This window comes from Salvelinus alpinus, chromosome 2 (assembly GCF_045679555.1).
Source record: "Salvelinus alpinus chromosome 2, SLU_Salpinus.1, whole genome shotgun sequence".
NCBI classification, from domain to species: domain Eukaryota; kingdom Metazoa; phylum Chordata; class Actinopteri; order Salmoniformes; family Salmonidae; genus Salvelinus; species Salvelinus alpinus.
The window spans coordinates 91,420,088-91,436,226 of NC_092087.1; positions in this window are offsets into that span (position 1 = coordinate 91,420,088).

Here is a 16,139-nt window from a genome sequence, read left to right on the forward strand (position 1 = left end):
CCACTAGGCTATCTGCTGGTTACTGGCCCATCACTCTAACCACTAGGCTATCTGCCACCCCTACACTCTAACCACTGGGCTATCTGCTGGTTACTGGTCCATCACTCTAACCACTAGGCTATCTGCTGGTTACTGGCCCAACACTCTAACCACTAGGCTACCTGCCGCCCCTACACTCTAACCACTGGGCTATCAGCTGGTTACTGGTCCATCACTCTAACCACTAGGCTATCTGCTAGTTACTGGCCCAACACTCTAACCACTAGGCTATCTGCTAGTTACTGGCCCAACACTCTAACCACTAGGCTACCTGCTGCCCCTACACTCTAACCACTAGGCTATCTGCTGGTTACTGGTCCAACACTCTAACCACTAGGCTATCTGCTGGTTACTGGTCCAACACTCTAACCACTAGGCTATGTGCTGGTTACTGGTCCAACACTCTAACCACTAGGCTATCTGCTGGTTACTGGCCCAACACTCTAACCACTAGGCTATGTGCTGGTTACTGGTCCAACACTCTAACACTAGGCTATCTGCTGGTTACTGGCCCAACACTCTAACCACTAGGCTACCTGCCGCCCCTACACTCTAACCACTAGGCCACCTGCCGCCCCAACACTCTAACCACTAGGCTATCTGCTGGTTACTGGTCCAACACTCTAACCACTAGGCTATGTGCTGGTTACTGGTCCAACACTCTAACCACTAGGCTATCTGCTGGTTACTGGCCCAACACTCTAACCACTAGGCTACCTGCCGCCCCTACACTCTAACCACTAGGCCACCTGCCGCCCCAACACTCTAACCACTAGGCTATCTGCTGGTTACTGGTCCAACACTCTAACCACTAGGCTATCTGCTAGTTACTGGCCCAACACTCTAACCACTAGGCTATCTGCTGGTTTCTGGTCCAACACTCTAACCACTAGGCTATCTGCTGGTTACTGGTCCAACACTCTAACCACTAGGCTATCTGCTGGTTACTGGCCCATCACTCTAACCACTAGGCTATCTGCTGGTTACTGGTCCAACACTCTAACCACTAGGCTATCTGCTGGTTACTGGCCCAACACTCTAACCACTAGGCTATCTGCTAGTTACTGGTCCAACACTCTAACCACTAGGCTATCTGCTAGTTACTGGTCCAACACTCTAACCACTAGGCTATCTGCTGGTTACTGGCCCAACACTCTAACCACTAGGCTACCTGCCGCCCCTACACTCTAACCACTAGGCTATCTGCTGGTTACTGGTCCAACACTCTAACCACTAGGCTATCTGCTGGTTACTGGTCCAACACTCTAACCACTAGGCTACCTGCTGCCCCTACACTCTAACCACTAGGCTGTCTGCTGGTTACTGGTCCAACACTCTAACCACTAGGCTATCTGCTGGTTACTGGTCCAACACTCTAACCACTAGGCTATCTGCTAGTTACTGGTCCAACACTCTAACCACTAGGCTATCTGCTGGTTACTGGTCCAACACTCTAACCACTAGGCTATCTGCTGGTTACTGGTCCAACACTCTAACCACTAGGCTATCTGCTAGTTACTGGTCCAACACTCTAACCACTAGGCGATCTGCTGGTTACTGGTCCAACACTCTAACCACTAGGCTATCTGCTAGTTACTGGTCCAACACTCTAACCACTAGGCTATGTGCTGGTTACTGGTCCTACACTCTAACCACTAGGCTACCTGCTGCACCTACACTCTAACCACTAGGCTATCTGCTGGTTACTGGCCCTACACTCTAACCACTAGGCTATCTGCTAGTTACTGGTCCAACACTCTAACCACTAGGCTATCTGCTGGTTACTGGTCCAACACTCTAACCACTAGGCTATCTGCTGGTTACTGGTCCAACACTCTAACCACTAGGCTATCTGCTGGTTACTGGTCCAACACTCTAACCACTAGAATATCTGCTGGTTACTGGTCCAACACTCTAACCACTAGGCTATCTGCTGGTTACTGGCCCAACACTCTAACCACTAGGCTACCTGCTGCCCCTACACTCTAACCACTAGGCTATCTGCTGGTTACTGGTCCAGCACTCTAACCACTAGGCTATCTGCTGGTTACTGGCCCATCACTCTAACCACTAGGCTATCTGCTGGTTACTGGTCCAACACTCTAACCACTAGGCTATCTGCTGGTTACTGGTCCAACACTCTAACCACTAGGCTATCTGCTGGTTACTGGCCCATCACTCTAACCACTAGGCTATCTGCCACCCCTACACTCTAACCACTGGGCTATCTGCTGGTTACTGGTCCATCACTCTAACCACTAGGCTATCTGCTGGTTACTGGCCCAACACTCTAACCACTAAGCTACCTGCCGCCCCTACACTCTAACCACTGGGCTATCAGCTGGTTACTGGTCCATCACTCTAACCACTAGGCTATCTGCTAGTTACTGGCCCAACACTCTAACCACTAGGCTATCTGCTAGTTACTGGCCCAACACTCTAACCACTAGGCTACCTGCTGCCCCTACACTCTAACCACTAGGCTATCTGCTGGTTACTGGTCCAACACTCTAACCACTAGGCTATCTGCTGGTTACTGGTCCAACACTCTAACCACTAGGCTATGTGCTGGTTACTGGTCCAACACTCTAACCACTAGGCTATCTGCTGGTTACTGGCCCAACACTCTAACCACTAGGCTATGTGCTGGTTACTGGTCCAACACTCTAACACTAGGCTATCTGCTGGTTACTGGCCCAACACTCTAACCACTAGGCTACCTGCCGCCCCTACACTCTAACCACTAGGCCACCTGCCGCCCCAACACTCTAACCACTAGGCTATCTGCTGGTTACTGGTCCAACACTCTAACCACTAGGCTATGTGCTGGTTACTGGTCCAACACTCTAACCACTAGGCTATCTGCTGGTTACTGGCCCAACACTCTAACCACTAGGCTATCTGCCGCCCCTACACTCTAACCACTAGGCCACCTGCCGCCCCAACACTCTAACCACTAGGCTATCTGCTGGTTACTGGTCCAACACTCTAACCACTAGGCTATCTGCTAGTTACTGGCCCAACACTCTAACCACTAGGCTATCTGCTGGTTACTGGTCCAACACTCTAACCACTAGGCTATCTGCTGGTTACTGGTCCAACACTCTAACCACTAGGCTATCTGCTGGTTACTGGTCCAACACTCTAACCACTAGGCTATCTGCTGGTTACTGGCCCAACACTCTAACCACTAGGCTATCTGCTAGTTACTGGTCCAACACTCTAACCACTAGGCTATCTGCTAGTTACTGGTCCAACACTCTAACCACTAGGCTATCTGCTAGTTACTGGCCCAACACTCTAACCACTAGGCTACCTGCCGCCCCTACACTCTAACCACTAGGCTATCTGCTGGTTACTGGTCCAACACTCTAACCACTAGGCTATCTGCTAGTTACTGGTCCAACACTCTAACCACTAGGCTACCTGCTGGTTACTGGTCCAACACTCTAACCACTAGGCTATCTGCTGGTTACTGGTCCAACACTCTAACCACTAGGCTACCTGCTGGTTACTGGCCCAACACTCTAACCACTAGGCTACCTGCTGCCCCTACACTCTAACCACTAGGCTATCTGCTGGTTACTGGCCAAACACTCTAATCACTAGGCTATCTGCTGGTTACTGGCCAAACACTCTAACCACTAGGCTATCTGCTGGTTACTGGCCAAACACTCTAACCACTAGGCTATCTGCTGGTTACTGGCCCAACACTCTAACCACTAGGCTACCTGCTGCCCCTACACTCTAACCACTAGGCTACCTGCTGGTTACTGGCCCAACACTCTAACCACTAGGCTACCTGCTGCCCCTACACTCTAACCACTAGGCTATCTGCTGGTTACTGGCCAAACACTCTAATCACTAGGCTATCTGCTGGTTACTGGCCAAACACTCTAACCACTAGGCTATCTGCTGGTTACTGGCCAAACACTCTAACCACTAGGCTATCTGCTGGTTACTGGCCCAACACTCTAACCACTAGGCTACCTGCTGCCCCTACACTCTAACCACTAGGCTATCTGCTGGTTACTGGCCCTACACTCTAACCACTAGGCTATCTGCTGGTTACTGGCCAAACACTCTAACCACTAGGCTATCTGCTGCCCCTACACTCTAACCACTAGGCTATCTGCTGCCCCTACACTCTAACCACTAGGCTACCTGCTGGTTACTGGCCCTACACTCTAACCACTAGGTTATCTGCTGGTTACTGGCCCTACACTCTAACCACTAGGCTATCTGCTGGTTACTGGTCCAACACTCTAACCACTAGGCTATCTGCTGGTTACTGGCCCTACACTCTAACCACTAGGCTATCTGCTGGTTACTGGCCCTACACTCTAACCACTAGGCTATCTGCTGGTTACTGGTCCAACACTCTAACCACTAGGCTATCTGCTGGTTACTGGTCCAACACTCTAACCACTAGGCTATCTCCTGGTTACTGGTCCAACACTCTAACCACTAGGCTATCTGCTGGTTACTGGCCCTACACTCTAACCACTAGGCTATCTGCTAGTTAATGGCCCAACACTCTAACCACTAGGCTATCTGCTGGTTACTGGTCCAACACTCTAACCACTAGGCTATCTGCTGGTTACTGGTCCAACACTCTAACCACTAGGCTATCTGCTGGTTACTGGCCCATCACTCTAACCACTAGGCTATCTGCTGGTTACTGGTCCAACACTCTAACCACTAGGCTATCTGCTGGTTACTGGCCCAACACTCTAACCACTAGGCTATCTGCTAGTTACTGGTCCAACACTCTAACCACTAGGCTATCTGCTAGTTACTGGTCCAACACTCTAACCACTAGGCTATCTGCTGGTTACTGGCCCAACACTCTAACCACTAGGCTACCTGCCGCCCCTACACTCTAACCACTAGGCTATCTGCTGGTTACTGGTCCAACACTCTAACCACTAGGCTATCTGCTGGTTACTGGTCCAACACTCTAACCACTAGGCTACCTGCTGCCCCTACACTCTAACCATTAGGCTATCTGCTGGTTACTGGTCCAACACTCTAACCACTAGGCTATCTGCTGGTTACTGGTCCAACACTCTAACCACTAGGCTATCTGCTAGTTAGTGGTCCAACACTCTAACCACTAGGCTATCTGCTGGTTACTGGTCCAACACTCTAACCACTAGGCGATCTGCTGGTTACTGGTCCAACACTCTAACCACTAGGCTATCTGCTAGTTACTGGTCCAACACTCTAACCACTAGGCTATGTGCTGGTTACTGGTCCTACACTCTAACCACTAGGCTACCTGCTGCCCCTACACTCTAACCACTAGGCTATCTGCTGGTTACTGGCCCTACACTCGAACCACTAGGCTATCTGCTAGTTACTGGTCCAACACTCTAACCACTAGGCTATCTGCTGGTTACTGGTCCAACACTCTAACCACTAGGCTATCTGCTGGTTACCGGTCCAACACTCTAACCACTAGGCTATCTGCTGGTTACTGGTCCAAAACTCTAACCACTAGGCTATCTGCTGGTTACTGGTCCAACACTCTAACCACTAGGCTATCTGCTGGTTACTGGCCCAACACTCTAACCACTAGGCTACCTGCTGCCCCTACACTCTAACCACTAGGCTATCTGCTGGTTACTGGTCCAGCACTCTAACCACTAGGCTATCTGCTGGTTACTGGCCCATCACTCTAACCACTAGGCTATCTGCTGGTTACTGGTCCAACACTCTAACCACTAGGCTATCTGCTGGTTACTGGCCCAACACTCTAACCACTAGGCTATCTGCTAGTTACTGGTCCAACACTCTAACCACTAGGCTATCTGCTAGTTACTGGTCCAACACTCTAACCACTAGGCTATCTGCTGGTTACTGGCCCAACACTCTAACAACTAGGCTACCTGCCGCCCCTACACTCTAACCACTAGGCTATCTGCTGGTTACTGGTCCAACACTCTAACCACTAGGCTATCTGCTGGTTACTGGTCCAACACTCTAACCACTAGGCTACCTGCTGCCCCTACACTCTAACCACTAGGCTGTCTGCTGGTTACTGGTCCAACACTCTAACCACTAGGCTATCTGCTGGTTACTGGTCCAACACTCTAACCACTAGGCTATCTGCTAGTTACTGGTCCAACACTCTAACCACTAGGCTATCTGCTGGTTACTGGTCCAACACTCTAACCACTAGGCTATCTGCTGGTTACTGGTCCAACACTCTAACCACTAGGCTATCTGCTAGTTACTGGTCCAACACTCTAACCACTAGGCGATCTGCTGGTTACTGGTCCAACACTCTAACCACTAGGCTATCTGCTAGTTACTGGTCCAACACTCTAACCACTAGGCTATGTGCTGGTTACTGGTCCTACACTCTAACCACTAGGCTACCTGCTGCACCTACACTCTAACCACTAGGCTATCTGCTGGTTACTGGCCCTACACTCTAACCACTAGGCTATCTGCTAGTTACTGGTCCAACACTCTAACCACTAGGCTATCTGCTGGTTACTGGTCCAACACTCTAACCACTAGGCTATCTGCTGGTTACTGGTCCAACACTCTAACCACTAGGCTATCTGCTGGTTACTGGTCCAACACTCTAACCACTAGAATATCTGCTGGTTACTGGTCCAACACTCTAACCACTAGGCTATCTGCTGGTTACTGGCCCAACACTCTAACCACTAGGCTACCTGCTGCCCCTACACTCTAACCACTAGGCTATCTGCTGGTTACTGGTCCAGCACTCTAACCACTAGGCTATCTGCTGGTTACTGGCCCATCACTCTAACCACTAGGCTATCTGCTGGTTACTGGTCCAACACTCTAACCACTAGGCTATCTGCTGGTTACTGGTCCAACACTCTAACCACTAGGCTATCTGCTGGTTACTGGCCCATCACTCTAACCACTAGGCTATCTGCCACCCCTACACTCTAACCACTGGGCTATCTGCTGGTTACTGGTCCATCACTCTAACCACTAGGCTATCTGCTGGTTACTGGCCCAACACTCTAACCACTAGGCTACCTGCCGCCCCTACACTCTAACCACTGGGCTATCTGCTGGTTACTGGTCCATCACTCTAACCACTAGGCTATCTGCTAGTTACTGGCCCAACACTCTAACCACTAGGCTATCTGCTAGTTACTGGCCCAACACTCTAACCACTAGGCTACCTGCTGCCCCTACACTCTAACCACTAGGCTATCTGCTGGTTACTGGTCCATCACTCTAACCACTAGGCTATCTGCTAGTTACTGGCCCAACACTCTAACCACTAGGCTACCTGCTGCCCCTACACTCTAACCACTAGGCTATCTGCTGGTTACTGGTCCATCACTCTAACCACTAGGCTATCTGCTAGTTACTGGCCCAACAATCTAATCACTGGGCTATCTGCTAGTTACTGGCCCAACACTCTAACCACTAGGCTACCTGCTGGTTACTGGTCCAACACTCTAACCACTAGGCTATCTGCTGGTTACTGGTCCAACACTCTAACCACTAGGCTATCTACTGGTTACTGGTCCAACACTCTAACCACTAGGCTATCTGCTAGTTACTGGTCCAACACTCTAACCACTAGGCTACCTGCTGGTTACTGGTCCAACAGTCTAACCACTAGGCTATCTGCTGGTTACTGTTCCAACACTCTAACCACTAGGCTACCTGCTGGTTACTGGCCCAACACTCTAACCACTAGGCTACCTGCTGCCCCTACACTCTAACCACTAGGCAAAAACGTCCAAGGTGGCTTAGCAGTTCAGACGTCTTTTTCTGTTCCGTATTGTTCGTTTCCTGTATATATATATATTTACACCTTTCTTCGCATATCTTTTATCTATTTTATTATCCAAGAACTCAACTACAAAAGCTTTCCTGCAAAAGCTTTCCTGCAACCCGCTTCACCAATTACAAAAAGTATTATTTACCTCAATCTGAAAATCCATCGTGGAAGCTAGCCAGGGGCTAATTCAGAAGCTAGCCTGAAAGCTAACCAGAAGCTACTCCGATAGCTAGCCAGAAGCTAATCTGTAGCTGCCCCGAAATTAGCCGGTTTGCTGGCTAGCGTTGGTGTTTCAGCTGCCCACGTTTAGTGGTCATCAGCTATTCCTTTAGCTCGATAATCTACCGGCACTTTTGTGCAACGCGACTCGGACCGGAGCATTCCGGGACTCTTTTTCTCTCAGTTTCCCCGGATTCCAGCCGCAGGCTCTGGACACTTGCACCTTGATTTCGCAGCTAGCTAGCTGCAAACCGTGTGACTATTGGCTTACGTCGACCCCGGAGCAAACTCTAATCATTCTGGAGCTAGCCAGCTGAGGAGTTCCATCACCATCCGGACCCGTTTCTTTTGTTGCTGCTGCAGATACGGAACCCCACCGGGCCTTCACGACTGACTGCCGCGACTAACTGCCGACGTTATCTGCCCGAGGGATTTATCCAACTGGCACCTCCGTCCCGACGTTACCTGAACGCTCATCTGAGGCCCGCTAATCGTTAGCTGTCTTATCGGCTGCTATTTGAACAAGTATATTGGACAACTATTATTATTATTATTATTTATTTATTTTATTTTTTTCCTTGGGTCACTATATCTATTTTGCCAATTTGGATTGATCCCCTCTACCACACGGAACCCCACTACACGGAACCCCACTAACCTACCGACGGAAACGCACGAGGTATCTACAAACAGACCTCCATCCTATGCTGCTACCGATAGCCATATACCCGGCCAGCTGTCTGGATCGCCACGACCCCAACCAACCTCTACTCACTGGACCCTTATTGATCACTCGATTAGCATGCCTCTCCTTAATGTAAATATGCCTTGTCCATTGCTGTTCTGGTTAGTGTTTATTGGCTTATTTCACTGTAGAGATTCTAGCCCTGCTCTCTATACCATATCCAACCTCTCAGTTCCACCACCCACATATGCGATGACATCACCTGGTTTCAATGATGTTTCTAGAGACAATATCTCTCTCATCATCACTCAATACCTAGGTTTACCTCCACTGTATTCACATCCTACCATACCTTTGTCTGTACATTATTCCTTTAAACTATTTTATCGCCCCCAGAAACCTCCTTTTACTCTCTGCTCTAGTAGCTCTAGGCGACCAATTCTCATAGCTTTTAGCCGTACCCTTATCCTACTCCTCCTCTGTTCCTCTGGTGATGTAGAGGTGAATCCAGGCCCTGCAGTACCTGGCTCCACTCCTATTCCCCAGGCGCTCTCTTTTGATGACTTCTGTAACCTTAATAGCCTTGGCTTCATGCATGTTAACATTAGAAGCCTCCTCCCTAAGTTTGTTTTGTTCACTGCTTTAGCACACTCTGCCAACCCGGATGTTTTAGCCGTGTCTGAATCCTGGCTTAGAAAGACCACCAAAAATTCAGACATTTTCATCCCCAATTACAAGATTTTCAGACAAGATAGAACGGCCAAAGGGGGCGGTGTTGCAATCTACTGCAAAGACTGCCTGCAGAGTTCTGTTATACTATCCAGGTCTGTTCCCAAACAATTTGAACTTCTACTTTTAAAAATCCACCTCTCTAAAAACAAGTCTCTCACCGTTGCCGCCTGCTATAGACCACCCTCTGCCCCCAGCTGTGCTCTGGACACTATATGTGAACTGATTGCCCCCCATCTATCTTCAGAGCTCGTGCTGCTAGGCGACCTAAATTTGAACATGCTCAACACCCCAGCCACCCTACAATCTAAGCTTGATGCCCTCAATCTCACACAAATTATCAATGAACCTACCAGGTACCACCCCAATTCCGTAAACACGGGTACCCTCATAGATATCATCCTAACAAACTTGCCCTCCAAATACACCTCTGCTGTTTTCAACCAAGATCTCAGCGATCACTGCCTCATTGCCTGCATCCGTAATGGGTCAGCGGTCAAACGACCTCCACTCATCACTGTCAAACGCTCCCTGAAACACTTCAGCGAGCAGGCCTTTCTAATCGACCTGGCCGGGGTATCCTGGAAGGATATTGATCTCATCCCGTCAGTAGAGGATGCCTGGTCATTTTTTAAAAATGCCTTCCTCACCATCTTGAATAAGCATGCCCCATTCAAGAAATTTAGAACCAGGAACAGATATAGCCCTTGGTTCTCTCCTGACCTGACTGCCCTTAACCAACAGAAAAACATCCTATGGCGTTCTGCATTAGCATCGAACAGCCCCCGTGATATGCAACTTTTCAGGGAAGCCAGAAACCAATATACACAGGCAGTTAGAACAGCCAAGGCTAGCTTTTTCAAGCAGAAATTTGCTTCCTGCAACACAAATTCAAAAAAGTTCTGGGACACCGTAAAGTCCATGGAGAATAAGAACACCTCCTCCCAGCTTCCAACCGCTCTGAAGATAGGAAACACTGTCACCACCGACAAATCCACTATAATTGAGAATTTCATTAAGCATTTTTCTACGGCTGGCCATGCTTTCCACCTGGCTACCCCTACCCCGGACAACAGCACTGCCCTCCCCTCTGCTACTCGCCCAAGCCTTCCCCATTTCTCTTTCTCCCAAATACAGTCAGCTGATGTTCTAAATGAGCTGCAAAATCTGGACCCTTACAAATCAGCCGGGCTAGATAATCTGGACCCTTTCTTTCTAAAACTATCTGCTGAAATTGTTGCCACCCCTATTACTAGCCTCTTCAACCTCTCTTTCGTGTCGTCTGAGATCCCCAAAGATTGGAAAGCAGCTGCGGTTATCCCCCTCTTCAAAGGGGGGGACACCCTTGACCCTAACTGCTACAGACCTATATCTATCCTACCCTGCCTTTCTAAGGTCTTCGAAAGCCAAGTCAACAAACAGATTACCGACCATTTCGAATCCCACCACACCTTCTCCGCAATGCAATCTGGTTTCAGAGCTGGTCATGGGTGCACCTCAGCCACGCTCAAGGTCATAAACGATATCGTAACCGCCATCGATAGGAAACAATACTGTGCAGCCGTATTCATTGACCTGGCCAAGGCCTTTGACTCTGTCAATCACCACATCCTCATTGGCAGACTCGACAGCCTTGGTTTCTCTAATGATTGCCTCGCCTGGTTCACCAACTACTTCTCTGATCGAGTTCAGTGTGTCAAATCGGAGGGTCTGTTGTCCGGGCCTCTGGCAGTCTCTATGGGGGTGCCACAGGGTTCAATTCTTGGACCGACTCTCTTCTCTGTTTACATCAATGATGTCGCTCTTGCTGCTGGTGATTCTCTGATCCACCTCTACGCAGACGACACTATTCTGTATACTTCTGGCCCTTCTTTTGACACTGTGTTAACAACCCTCCAGGCGAGCTTCAATGCCATACAACTCTCCTTCCGTGGCCTCCAACTGCTCTTAAATACAAGTAAAACCAAATGCATGCTCTTCAACCGATCGCTGCCTGCTCCTGCCCGCCTGTCCAACATCACTACTTTGGACGGCTCTGACTTAGAATATGTGGACACCTACAAATACCTAGGTGTCTGGTTAGACTGTAAACTCTCCTTCCAGACTCACATCAAACATCTCCAATCCAAAGTCAAATCTAGAATTGGCTTCCTATTCCGCAACAAAGCATCCTTTACTCATGCTGCCAAACATACCCTTGTAAAACTGACCATCCTACCAATCCTCGACTTCGGTGATGTCATTTACAAAATAGCCTCCAAAACCCTACTCAATAAATTGGATGCAGTCTATCACAGTGCCATCCGTTTTGTCACCAAAGCCCCATATACTACCCACCACTGCGACCTGTACACTCTCGTTGGCTGGCCCTCGCTTCATACTCGTCGCCAAACCCACTGGTTCCAGGTCATCTACAAGACCCTGCTAGGTAAAGTCCCCCCTTATCTCAGCTCGCTGGTCACCATAGCAGCACCTACCTGTAGCACGCGCTCCAGCAGGTATATCTCTCTAGTCACCCCCAAAACCTATTCTTCCTTTGGACGCCTCTCCTTCCAGTTCTCTGCTGCCAATGACTGGAACGAACTACAAAAATCTCTGAAACTGGAAACACCTATCTCCCTCACTAGCTTTAAGCACCAGCTGTCAGAGCAGCTCATAGATTACTGCACCTGTACATAACCCATCTACAATTTAGCCCAAACAACTACCTCTTTACCTACTGTATTTATTTATTAATTTATTTTGCTCCTTTGCACCCCATTATTTCTGTCTCTACTTTGCACTTTCTTCCACTGCAAACCAACCATTCCATTGTTTTTTAGTTTTTATTTTACTTGCTGTGTTGTACTCACTTCGCCTCCATGGCCTTTTATATTTTTATTTATTTATACATATATTTGTTTGCCTTCACCTCCCTTATCTCACCTCACTTGCTCACATTGTATATAGACTTATTTTTTTTTTCACTGTATTATTGACTATATGTTTGTTTTACTCCATGTGTAACTATGTGTTGTTGTATGTGTCGAACTGCTTTGCTTTATCTTGGCCAGGTCGCAATTGTAAATGAGAACGTGTTCTCAATTTGCCTACCTGGTTAAATAAAGGTTAAATAAATAAAAAATAAAAGGCTATCTGCTGGTTACTGGCCAAACTCTCTAATCACTAGGCTATCTGCTGGTTACTGGCCAAACACTCTAACCACTAGGCTATCTGCTGGTTACTGGCCAAACACTCTAACCACTAGGCTATCTGCTGGTTACTGGCCCAACACTCTAACCACTAGGCTACCTGCTGCCCCTACACTCTAACCACTAGGCTACCTGCTGTTTACTGGCCCAACACTCTAACCACTAGGCTACCTGCTGCCCCTACACTCTAACCACTAGGCTATCTGCTGGTTACTGGACAAACACTCTAATCACTAGGCTATCTGCTGGTTACTGGCCAAACACTCTAACCACTAGGCTATCTGCTGGTTACTGGCCAAACACTCTAACCACTAGGCTATCTGCTGGTTACTGGCCCAACACTCTAACCACTAGGCTACCTGCTGCCCCTACACTCTAAGCACTAGGCTATCTGCTGGTTACTGGCCCTACACTCTAACCACTAGGCTATCTGATGGTTACTGGCCAAACACTCTAACCACTAGGCTATCTGCTGCCCCTACACTCTAACCACTAGGCTATCTGCTGCCCCTACACTCTAACCACTAGGCTACCTGCTGGTTACTGGCCCTACACTCTAACCACTAGGTTATCTGCTGGTTACTGGCCCTAAACTCTAACCACTAGGCTATCTGCTGGTTACTGGTCCAACACTCTAACCACTAGGCTATCTGCTGGTTACTGGCCCTACACTCTAACCACTAGGCTATCTGCTGGTTACTGGCCCTACACTCTAACCACTAGGCTATCTGCTGGTTACTGGTCCAACACTCTAACCACTAGGCTATCTGCTGGTTACTGGTCCAACACTCTAACCACTAGGCTTTCTCCTGGTTACTGGTCCAACACTCTAACCACTAGGCTATCTGCTGGTTACTGGCCCTACACTCTAACCACTAGGCTATCTGCTTGTTACTGGCCCAACACTCTAACCACTAGGCTATCTGCTGGTTACTGGTCCAACACTCTAACCACTAGGCTATCTGCTGGTTACTGGTCCAACACTCTAACCACTAGGCTATCTGCTGGTTACTGGCCCAACACTCTAACCACTAGGCTACCTGCTGCCCCTACACTCTAACCACTAGGCTATCTGCTGGTTACTGGTCCAGCACTCTAACCACTAGGCTATCTGCTGGTTACTGGCCCATCACTCTAACCACTAGGCTATCTGCTGGTTACTGGTCCAACACTCTAACCACTAGGCTATCTGCTGGTTACTGGCCCAACACTCTAACCACTAGGCTATCTGCTAGTTACTGGTCCAACACTCTAACCACTAGGCTATCTGCTAGTTACTGGTCCAACACTCTAACCACTAGGCTATCTGCTAGTTACTGGCCCAACACTCTAACCACTAGGCTACCTGCCGCCCCTACACTCTAACCACTAGGCTATCTGCTGGTTACTGGTCCAACACTCTAACCACTAGGCTATCTGCTGGTTACTGGTCCAACACTCTAACCACTAGGCTACCTGCTGCCCCTACACTCTAACCACTAGGCTGTCTGCTGGTTACTGGTCCAACACTCTAACCACTAGGCTATCTGCTGGTTACTGGTCCAACACTCTAACCACTAGGCTATCTGCTAGTTACTGGTCCAACACTCTAACCACTAGGCTATCTGCTGGTTACTGGTCCAACACTCTAACCACTAGGCTATCTGCTGTTTACTGGTCCAACACTCTAACCATTAGGCTATCTGCTAGTTACTGGTCCAACACTCTAACCACTAGGCGATCTGCTGGTTACTGGTCCAACACTCTAACCACTAGGCTATCTGCTAGTTACTGGTCCAACACTCTAACCACTAGGCTATGTGTTGGTTACTGGTCCTACACTCTAACCACTAGGCTACCTGCTGCCCCTACACTCTAACCACTAGGCTATCTGCTGGTTACTGGCCCTACACTCTAACCACTAGGCTATCTGCTAGTTACTGGTCCAACACTCTAACCACTAGGCTATCTGCTGGTTACTGGTCCAACACTCTAACCACTAGGCTATCTGCTGGTTACTGGTCCAACACTCTAACCACTAGGCTATCTGCTGGTTACTGGTCCAACACTCTAACCACTAGAATATCTGCTGGTTACTGGTCCAACACTCTAACCCAGGGGTGGGCAAACTTTTTGACTCGCGGGCCACAATGGGTTCTAAAATTTGACAGAGGGGCCGGGCCAGGAGCATTTGGAGGGAGTGTTTGGGCCGGATATACTAAAGCATTAAATGTAGTGTGTGCAAACCTCATAGCACAGTAAGAACACTACAACCCAATTTATTAACTGTCTTTCAAATGTGAAAAATAGCCCTTATCAGTTAATAAATTTGTCTCAAGGAATATGCAAGATATGGCATTTACATACTATTTCGCAGATACCGGGATGAGGAAATGTAAATAGATTAAAATAACATACGCACTGTGATTTATCAAGATTGCGTCTGTTTTTAATAAGTTTCAATCGAAGGTGCAAAGTTAAAGAAATCAACATTTATTGAAAAATGGAATCACTTTCAACATTCAAAACATATTATTACACAACGAAATACTCAAGCTCAATAATATCTACTTGTGTTAAACTCCGCAAAATCATGGATGGATTGTCCTGACCGCGCGCTCTACAAACTCGCCACGGACGCCCTCGCCTTCACGCGCAAACAGTACACGTGTATCGTTGCCAAGCACACAGACATAGGCTGTATTAAATATCCTACCTGCAGCTGAAAATTTTAATTTAAATTAAGAGCGATGTGCGGCGTGTTAATAAAGCTACTGTACCGCTGCTGTGCGTAAATGCGCATTGCTCTTAATTAAAAGACGCACTTCCATATAATTTGGACAAGTTCGGCGGGCCGGATTAAAAAGCCTAACGGGCCGTATGTGGCCCGCGGGCCGTAGTTTGCCCATGTCTGCTCTAACCACTAGGCTATCTGCTGGTTACTGGCCCAACACTCTAACCACTAGGCTACCTGCTGCCCCTACACTCTAACCACTAGGCTATCTGCTGGTTACTGGTCCAGCACTCTAACCACTAGGCTATCTGCTGGTTACTGGCCCATCACTCTAACCACTAGGCTATCTGCTGGTTACTGGTCCAACACTCTAACCACTAGGCTATCTGCTGGTTACTGGTCCAACACTCTAACCACTAGGCTATCTGCTGGTTACTGGCCCATCACTCTAACCACTAGGCTATCTGCCACCCCTACACTCTAACCACTGGGCTATCTGCTGGTTACTGGTCCATCACTCTAACCACTAGGCTATCTGCTGGTTACTGGCCCAACACTCTAACCACTAGGCTACCTGCCGCCCCTACACTCTAACCACTGGGCTATCAGCTGGTTACTGGTCCATCACTCTAACCACTAGGCTATCTGCTAGTTACTGGCCCAACACTCTAACCACTAGGCTATCTGCTAGTTACTGGCCCAACACTCTAACCACTAGGCTACCTGCTGCCCCTACACTCTAACCACTAGGCTATCTGCTGGTTACTGGTCCATCAC